The 9,217-nt window shown below is 46.0% G+C and overlaps 1 protein-coding gene across 2 annotated transcripts in view; it reads right to left on the reverse strand.

Moving 5' to 3' along the window:
- PAK2 (p21 (RAC1) activated kinase 2) overlaps nucleotides 1-6,119 on the reverse strand; it is a 42,851-nt gene extending 36,732 nt beyond the window's left edge. For both annotated transcript variants that reach the window (XM_051782449.1, XM_051782448.1), the window contains exon 1: nucleotides 5,964-6,119. The gene's annotated coding sequence lies outside the window, so the exon portion shown is untranslated. The remainder of the gene's footprint in view (nucleotides 1-5,963) is intronic.
- Nucleotides 6,120-9,217: the final 3,098 nt, after the last annotated feature.

The following is a 9,217-nucleotide window of genomic DNA, read 5'->3' on the forward strand; positions in this document are numbered from 1 at the left end:
CCAGTTGTACTGAACCATCTTGAATTTTTATTTTGCATTTCCAGCAACTACCTGGAAAAATAATCCTCACTGAAAAATCTCAACACAAGATTCACTCTAAAAAAAAATTTATATAAAAATATATATAAAATAGGTCCAGAAGGGCTGGAAAGAAAAAGTAGTAGTCACAAAAGTGAGTTCCCAGCACTGCCAACACATACTTTGGGAACTGCAAAACAGCCTCATCCCAAAAATCAAGAGGTACTTGCCTGAATTTCCTGGCTGCAGCAGTCAGGACCTTCTTTACCACAAAGAATTATTTCCTAATCTTGGACACTGGTATCAAAGAGCCTTAGCATGTTGGCATCAAATTAAAATTAATTGTCCTTATTGCTAAATAGCTTTGAAAATCCCAGATCTCACTTGTCTCCTTGTTCCACTCAGGGGCGAGAGCAGAAAATATTTCACACTTGGTGATCATGCCCCAGCTCTGACAAATCAAAGACTTCACATCATTTATTTTCGTAAGAGTGACAGCTGGCATCTCACACGTTGGAAATAAAAGGCTTTTTCAAAGTAAAAAAATCATTTCACAGCATTAGAAACCTGTTTGCTGAGCCACAGAAAATGATGGCAGCATTTTGTGAGGAGATCCTGTTCAGTTCTGCGTTTGATCTGAAGTCACATTCCATGAAAAAGGCAGAAGGAGCAGAAAGCCAGACAGAGAACTCTCCGGCTTTTCCAGACCATTAGTGTCAGATCACTCAGCAAAATTCCCAAGCCAAGTTTAACATCAGGAATTCCCTTTCCAGCAGTTGAGTTCCTGACACGGATCCCCACACGCAGGGATGTCACAGATTGGGGCTGGCAGGAACCCAAAATCCCTGGTCTGGGGCCAGGGGAGAGCCAGACCCTCTCCCTGTGCCCCTGCACCCCAAACTGGGGCTGGTGCCCCTTGCCCAGGTGGCAAAGCAATCATCCACCCTGTGGTCAGTATTTCTGTCTAAATTAGGGCCAGCAGGTGGATGTAACGTCCAGGTAAAATCCCAAGCACTCAGCTGATTTAACACTAGTATAAAACAGCAAGTTTACCTTTTCAGTGATGTTTCTGAATTTTAAAAGTTGCTCACTTCCAAACATTCACATAACTTATTAAACAACTATTTTTTTACACCCTAAAGCAGATAATTCATGAGCTGAAGTGCACTTTCAATTCAGCCCCTTCCAGTGAGCTACTTACTGGAATCTGCCCAGCCAGCTCCTGCCTGAATCCCAAATCCCCAGATCCCTTTAAAACAGGATGGCCTTTTGCTGTAGACAGGCTTAGGGGAAAGATTTTCATTCCTCCAGGTTCTCACTTTACTGGAGACCTTTCCAAGACAAAATGGATTAAATATTCAAAGGTGATTTTAAACAGCATCTTCCAGGGACAGTTTTTCCTTGCTCTGTCCAGGAGATACCTCTGCTAGTTAAAGCAGTTCTAAAATGACTGTAAATGAAAAACAAATGCAACAAAGAGTAGAAAGTATCACATTAGTTTCTAAAATGAACCCCATGCCATCAGATAACTCTAATTTCACTCATTAAAGAAGTTATGGGAAAGGCTTCATGTGCTGACAGTTTAACTCCTGTGGGTACACACCGAGTCAAACATCCACCACCTAAAAAGCAAGGAGAAAACTTTAGGAAAAAAAAAAAAGTAGAAGTTGAATTGGAAAGACTTTTTAATGCATTTCCATTCCCGAATACACCTGCCAGCTGCCCTCATTGCTTCACATGATGTTAAATCCTTTCTTAACACTGAACACCACTTAAATCACACTCACTGCAGCCTCAACATGCTGGCTCCTTCCTACAGCTGCTTATGTTTTAAATGAAACTATAGAATTAGAAATAATTAAACCTGCCTTGTCAAAAGGACTCCTTTAAAGACAAATTTTGCTAATTGCCAGAGAGAAGAGCCCTGACCAAAGATTCAAATATCACTGAACTTCGGGCATTGCCAGAGCTGCACCAGCACAGAGTTCAGATCCTTTGGGAAACAACAACCTATCCATTATACAAAGCCCCCAATATTTTCTAGGAGCCTTAAAAATACTGTATTTCCTAGTAAGGTGGGCTCACTCGAACAGTTCTAAGCACCAGTACATTCATTAGCAGCTGAAGACTTTTAAAAGCGTTTCAAAATTTACAAACAGAAATCAGACACATCAATTTGAGAATTTAAAAATCCACTTGCTTTGCCTGAAGGAAAAGAGCTGCCTCACTAATTCCTGAAGCTTTTCAATGTACTACAACCTTTAGAAAGCACGAGGAATTCCTTTTGTGAATTCACGGTGTGTCCGATCAAAATTTATCTCAACAGAAAAATTGAAACCCTTCTCAATTTTAAGGCATTTTCCTAACACATCCCTGCCTGCCAGGTGAGACATTTTCAAAGCCTGGTTAATCCCCATTCCCAGCTGAGAAAATAAAAAGAAGCTGAGAAAACAGAAAGAATGATCCACTTACAAAAACTGTCAAGTCAGAGAATTAGGACCAAAACCGGCATTTCCAGCTCTCAGTGACAGACAGTGATCACTGCATCAGTCAAAATACAAACACTGAAGTGTGTATTTTCACGTTAAAGGAAATAATTTTACCAGCTTTAGGTAAAACCATGGTCTGAGCTCTCAAAAACCTTGAGCACTGAAGTAAGGCTCGAGCATTAACACTGAGCTCCATCTGCTCCTCACATCCCAGGTAGGTCACGAGGAAATCTCTTCTTCTCACCTGAAAACATCTACTACCTTTTACCACCTGTATTTAAATGCAAATAAGAGCTTTCCAAAGTCTTAGCAAGCTCAAGACACAGTAATTCCAAACAGGAAAGCCCAAGAGTCCTTAGGCCTTCGGGGAACACTGCAGTGTTTCCTTGCTAAAATGAAACTGCCCTCAAAACCCTGCCCTGCCCAAGGGTTCCTTGTCCTTTGCCCCCGGGTGAGCGCCCTGGACTCCTTCCCTCTCCCCCACCTCCTCCTGAAGGCTGGCAGGAGATGGAGCCTCCTCCACGGTGCTTCCCCGGTCAGACTGACCTTGCCAGGAGGCAGAATCAATCCAGCTCTGCATCCAGTGGACTTTATCGTTCCCAAGAGCCAACCTGGCAGCCCAGCCTGGCACCCAAGGGATTGGTTATCTCTGGAAGTGCTGCCCTTGGGAGGGCGAGTGGGAGCCTCAGCGCTGGCACCTGACGAGGTTCAGTGCCTGGCACTGCCATGGCAGGGACAAAAACCCCTCCAGGACACTGTGCAACTCCAAAGAGCCCTCAGAGTCTGGGGCCAGACAATCACATTTGATAAGGATTTAGGTGCCTGCTTGGAAAACTGAAAATGGAGCTTGGTGCAGCCTTCCTGAATCAATCCCAGCCCAAAAGAGAGCCCTCACTTTGACAGGGCAGAGCAGGGTGATCGCAGCAACCACCTTCCCAGGGAAAGAAGGGAAAGCTCCACAACCACCTTGTTTGGCCTTTTCCCAGCTGCCAGCAGCAATATGTTCATCAGGATGTTAATCCCTGCAGCCTGGCTGCTGAAGTCCTCTCCTTCCCCTTGCTCTCCCCACCACCAGCCCTCTGCCACCATCTCCTCGTGGATGCTTTGGAGACTCAGCTCCATTCCAAAGCCCTGTCTCAGGACTGGAAATTCTGCTGGTGCCATCCCTGGGCCCTCCAGAGCAGTGCCTTTAACTCAGGGTTGTTTGCAGAACAAAGAGCTGCTTCTCTGTTGTGCCGGCCACGTCAGAAAACGTGTGTGTTGTGAGGAACGAGAAAATACTGGCACAGACCTCCTAATGCAGGAAACAGATAAAAGGGGAAAAACCCAAACAAAACCAACCCAAGACAGATGTAAGAGCTCTGAAACTGAATTATCTTATTAATAACACACAGACCTACACTGAGGTCCCTACAGCTTTTTCTTATCACGAGAGCAGAATCTGCAGCACCAATCAAAACCCTCAATTCCAAAGTTATTTCAAAACCAAAGGTGCTTGAATAACTCTCCCTTTTAAACACAACCAAAATGCTGACAAACAACACAAGTACACATGGGATTTTAAAAGGATATTATTTTAAAATAACCCCAAGACTGGAGTTGCCATACATGGTCCCAGCATCCACCCACCCACCCACTCCAGCATCCAGCCCAGAGAGGGAGCACGAGCAGGTGCCTCCAAGAGGAAACTCCCCCAGTTGGCCAAAGGTCCAAGTTGTATCCCAGTACAAATTTCATCCTAGTAAATCAACCTCTGACGAGCTGCTGCACAGCAGAGCACAGGCCTTGGATGCAGTGGTGTTAAAAAGTGCTAAGTGCCCAGACAGAGCCATTATTCCACAGCTAAGAGCCTGATACTGTTAACAACCATGTCCGTGCAAAGATGAGCCAAATTCCACACACAACGTAGATAACACAGAAGATTCGAGTCATTCTCCTTCAAGCATTTCTGTTCTGGCCTCAAGAACTGCAATATCCACCCAGTGAACTTTGGAGTGAGGCTTTTCCTGCCTCTAGAACATTACCCAGTGCACTTTGTTTGAAGTGCTCCTATTAGCTCAAAGATTCCACTCCAAAACTCATAACATTTTTGCATTTTTATAATTCTACTTTGCTTCCACTTTATTTCAGTCTGTAATAATGAACCAGTTCTCTGGTGTAACATATTTTTTTAACCTGCCTCCACAATATCCCTATGAGTTTAATTACCTTCATCTCCAAAATGAAGAAACTGAAGCACTGAGTAGCAAGTCCCTGTTTTTTTAGGGAGATGCCACTCCAGGACTCACACTGTGAAGGACACTCAAGCTGCAAAGCAAATCCCAGACTTTCTCTAAAGCAGGCTCTATTTTTCAGGTATAAAACCCACCAAAAAACAGGCAGAAACCCAAAGAAAGACAGAAATAAGATGATAAAAACCTCACAGCATACCATGTTTGAATCGCCCTTAACATAGCTATTAGTGTAGGGCTTCCAAAATAATGATTGTATTATATATCCAGACACTGGCCATAAGGCAGCACGTGAACTGGTTTATTTTGGCTACAGCAAAGCACAGCACAGCTCCTCGAAAGCAGCTGATGAACCCTCTGCTCCGAAATCAGCCTTTAGGCAGTTGCCACATGGACCAGGCTAAATCCAACTTTACCCTCCCTGCTCCCCATTACCATTAACCTACTAAAAGCAGGTTGAGATGGGATATTGGAAAGAAATTCTTCCCTGTGAGGGTGGGGAGGCCCTGGCACAGGTTGTCCAGAGAAGCTGTGGCTGCCCCATCCCTGGAAGTGTCCAAGGCCAGGTTGGACGGGGCTTGGAGCAGCCTGGGCTAGTGGAAGGTGTCCCTGCCCATAGCAGGGGGTGGGATGGGATGATCCCTAATGTACCTTCCAACCCAAACCATCCTGGGATTCTGTGATTCTAAACCACCATGCGGGGCTTTGACGGGATAAACAAAACAGCGGCGACAGAAACAAGGCAGAAAACAGCGGAAGGAGGAAACCCCGGCGGGCTCGGGGACCAGGAGCAGGGATTACCCGGGATGGGGAGCGGGAGCTCGGGCGGCCCGCGGGCGCTGACAGCGGCCGCGCACGGCCCGGTGCCGGGATCCCCGCAGTAACTCACCCCGGGAGCTGTGACAGCCCCGCTCCCCGCCGGGGCGGAGGAGCTCTCCCTTCCCCAGGGCCCCGGCCCGGGGCCGCGCTGGGGGCGGGGGCCGCCGGGCCCGCAGGAAGCGGGGCCGGGCCGCGGATCCGCACAGCCGGGGCGGGCGGGGGCGGCGGGGCCGGGCCCGGCGGGGCGGGGGGCGAGGGCGGCGAGAAGAAGGGAGGAAGGGAGGGACGGAGGAGCAGGGAGGGAGCGGGGACAGGGCCGCGCCCCGAGAGATCCCCACCGCGGGCCCGGCCCGGCCCGGCCGCACAAAGGGCAGGGGGCGCGGCCGGCAGGTGTGAGCGCACTCACCGGGTGGGCCGGCGCCGCCACCTCGGCGGACGGACGGACGGACGGGCTGGACGGGGCTGAGCGCGGCGGCGGGACCGGGACCCGGCGGGGCGGCGGCGGCGGGGCCGGAGGGGAAGCGGAACCGCCGCGCGTGGCCACAGCCCGCGGGGGCGGGCAGGGGCGGGGCACCGCCGGCAGGGCACCGCCTGCCGGAAGCCGGAAGTGGGCTCCCCGCGTGGCATAATGGGAGTTGTAGTACCCCTCCCTGATGGGAAATGTGCTTTATATCTGTAAATAATATATATTATTTATATATATGTTTATCTATATAATATTATATTTCTCTGGGCCACAGCCAGAGAAAAATAAAACTGTCTAACAGCCCTAAAAGAATAAATGTGTTATATATATATATGCACACATATATATGTTATACATACATGGGGTATATATATATAATGTTACATATATAAAGTATATATATAAATGTATATAGATTTTATATCTGTTATATGTTATATTTTTTGTTATATATACATTATAAATTATCAATATTAAATGTTAAATATAATATGCATATAATAAATGTTATGTATATAACATTTCTAGATAACATTTATATGTCTTTATGCTAGATTATATAGATTACATAATATATAATATATATTATATATCGTAGATTTTTATTTATTATATTTACATAGATTTTAATTTTATATATATAACATATTTTTCCTAGAGGCTTTGCCCCCTGCAGCTGGATATTGCCCACAGCCAGAGGAGAATAAAAGAGCTCAACAGTCTACAAAAAGAATAAAGGTTATATATATATAAATCGTTATAAATCTATATCAATAGATATAAATTTTACATATATAACATTTATTATATGTAATATATTTTATATTTAACATTTTTGTAGGTAACATACTATATAATGTACATTTTACATAATATATAATATAATACATAGTATATATTATATATAGAACATCTATATAAGCATATATGTTATGTATATGTAAATATATAGAATTTTTATATAGGTATATAATTCATGTACTTTATATATAATATATATAAATATATATTTATATGTATAATTTATAAAAAATTATTTACAGCTCTCTGTGGTGTCTCTTCCCACCATCAGCAACCCAAACCCCCACTCAGATGTGCAGCTTCCAAGAAATCCAGTGGTAACACAGCTGAGAAAGCAATGGATGGGCCCTAAAGTCCTGCGAGCCGTTTAATCTTCCACATGACTTCCCCAAACTGCCCTGCAGCCTAGACTTCACCTCCTCTGTCAGTCCTGGCTTGAAGCAAGGTCTGGTTTTCCTCTCAGAAGGAGCAGGATACACACCAGGCAGCTTCTCCTCACGTGGGTCTTGGGGGAAAGATCCACAAACACCTCAAACCTCCACACAGGTCTGGGCACATCAGGCTCCCCAGCCTGTGCTCCCAGCCAACACGTGCTGGCTGTCTGCTCCCTCACTCTGAACTACTGCAGAGCTGGTGGTCACAGCACACTTGCCCCCACAGACCTGCCATATTTCAGCCCATTTTCCAGGAGCAGTATTCCAAAGTGACCCCACTGTTGGCTCTGAGCCTTCCCCCTGCGGGCACGGCCATCATCTTTGCTCCTCTTTCCGTACACGTTACTTTCCCTTTCTGACTCAGCTCCATATGTGATCCTCCCAGGATCAATTAGCTTTTGCTAATTCACCTCTGCATCATCTCTGGAGGGACCACAGCGGGTTTGTGACTTCACCCTTCCCTCAGCTCTGCTTCCCATCCCCAGGAGGCACCTCACCCTCTGTGCTGCCTCTGCCTGCTACCCCCCAATCCCTCTCAGCTCCTGCTTCCTTTGCAGAATCCTGACCCCCCTCCAATCCTTCTGCCTCCCTCCCCAGGCACAGCTTTTTTTACAAACTAGGAGGGTTTTTTCTTGGTTGGTTTTTTTTTGTTATACCCATTAATTTGTATTCAGAAAGCCTTAACTCCCAACATGGCCTCTAACACTCCATCCCCTTTTCTCTCCCCGCTCTGATTCGGTCTTTAGACACATTAATGATGGAAGTGTTTGTGTCCAACCCTTGTATTGGTGTTTTCTTGCCAGGAACACCTCATTTTTGTCTCCAAAACTGCCAGAATTTTTGCACAGGCATTACAGATCATCTTCTGGTGTCTTGGTGATCCACGTGGGGCTGGCAGCTGCATCCTCCTGCAATGGCACACCTGGGCACACCTGCTAAATTCTGTGCTGGCTTAACAGTAGCAGTTTCTGCTCTGAGAGGGAGTCTAACTGGCAAATTCCTTTGTACTTAACACTACTATGGTTATTAGGTTTATTTACACCTTTTAAAGAAAAACCTATCTGCTATACTTATTAGGCAAATGCTACGGATTTAAAAACAGCAAATATTTGCTGTAACAAAAAGCATTCCTTGAGAAGCTCTGCCACTCCTCTCATATTTTACTTTAATCAGAATCTATTACTCAAGTGCAGCTGAAAAGCTGATTGATGGGAATCTTGACATGTATTTTACTTACATGTATTTTTGCCCCTTGCAATATTTTTTCTCATTTGTTCAAAAGATGAGAGAGTAGGTTTAGATTGAATGTTAGAAGGAAGTTCTTCCCTTTGAGGGTGGGGAGGCCCTGGCACAGGTTGCCCAGAGAAGCTGTGGCTGCCCCATCCCTGAAAGTGTCCAAGGCCAGGCTGGACAGGGCTTGGAGCAACCTGGGACAGTGGAAGGTGTCCCTGCCCATGGCAGGGGTTGAAATGAGATAAGCTTTAAGGTCCCTTCCACCCCAAACCATCCTGTGATTCTGTGATTCCCATTTCCTTCCCCCAGGGTCTGATATCAGGCAGCTTGATTTAACTGAAGGATTCAACCTGTGATTTTCAACTGGTATTATCTGGTGTTTAAAAAAGAAAAAGTGAGTTTTCAGGAGATTGCCCTGCCACTGAACTCTGGCAATCTGGGATGTTGCCATTCCAAGGGTCAGACTGCAATACAGAATTACCTATGTAAGACAGAGAGAGCCCAGGAACAAATTCAACTCTGGGAATTAAGAATCCCACTCGGAGACAAGTACTACAATGCTGGTCCCAGCACTGATGGGGTTAAACAGCCCAAATCTCTCTTTGATTTTTGCCTTTTCACGTCTCCCCCCAGCAGATGCAGAGCTGACCCCTCTGAGGTAGTGGATGAAGTCCTGGCACAGCCACCGAGGGCAAACAAGAGCCCAGTGTCCAAGCACTTGCCAAC

The sequence above is a fragment of the Manacus candei genome, unplaced genomic scaffold, assembly GCF_025592945.1.
Source record: "Manacus candei isolate 608988 ecotype Guabito, Panama unplaced genomic scaffold, ASM2559294v1 h1tg000015l, whole genome shotgun sequence".
Classification (NCBI taxonomy): domain Eukaryota; kingdom Metazoa; phylum Chordata; class Aves; order Passeriformes; family Pipridae; genus Manacus; species Manacus candei.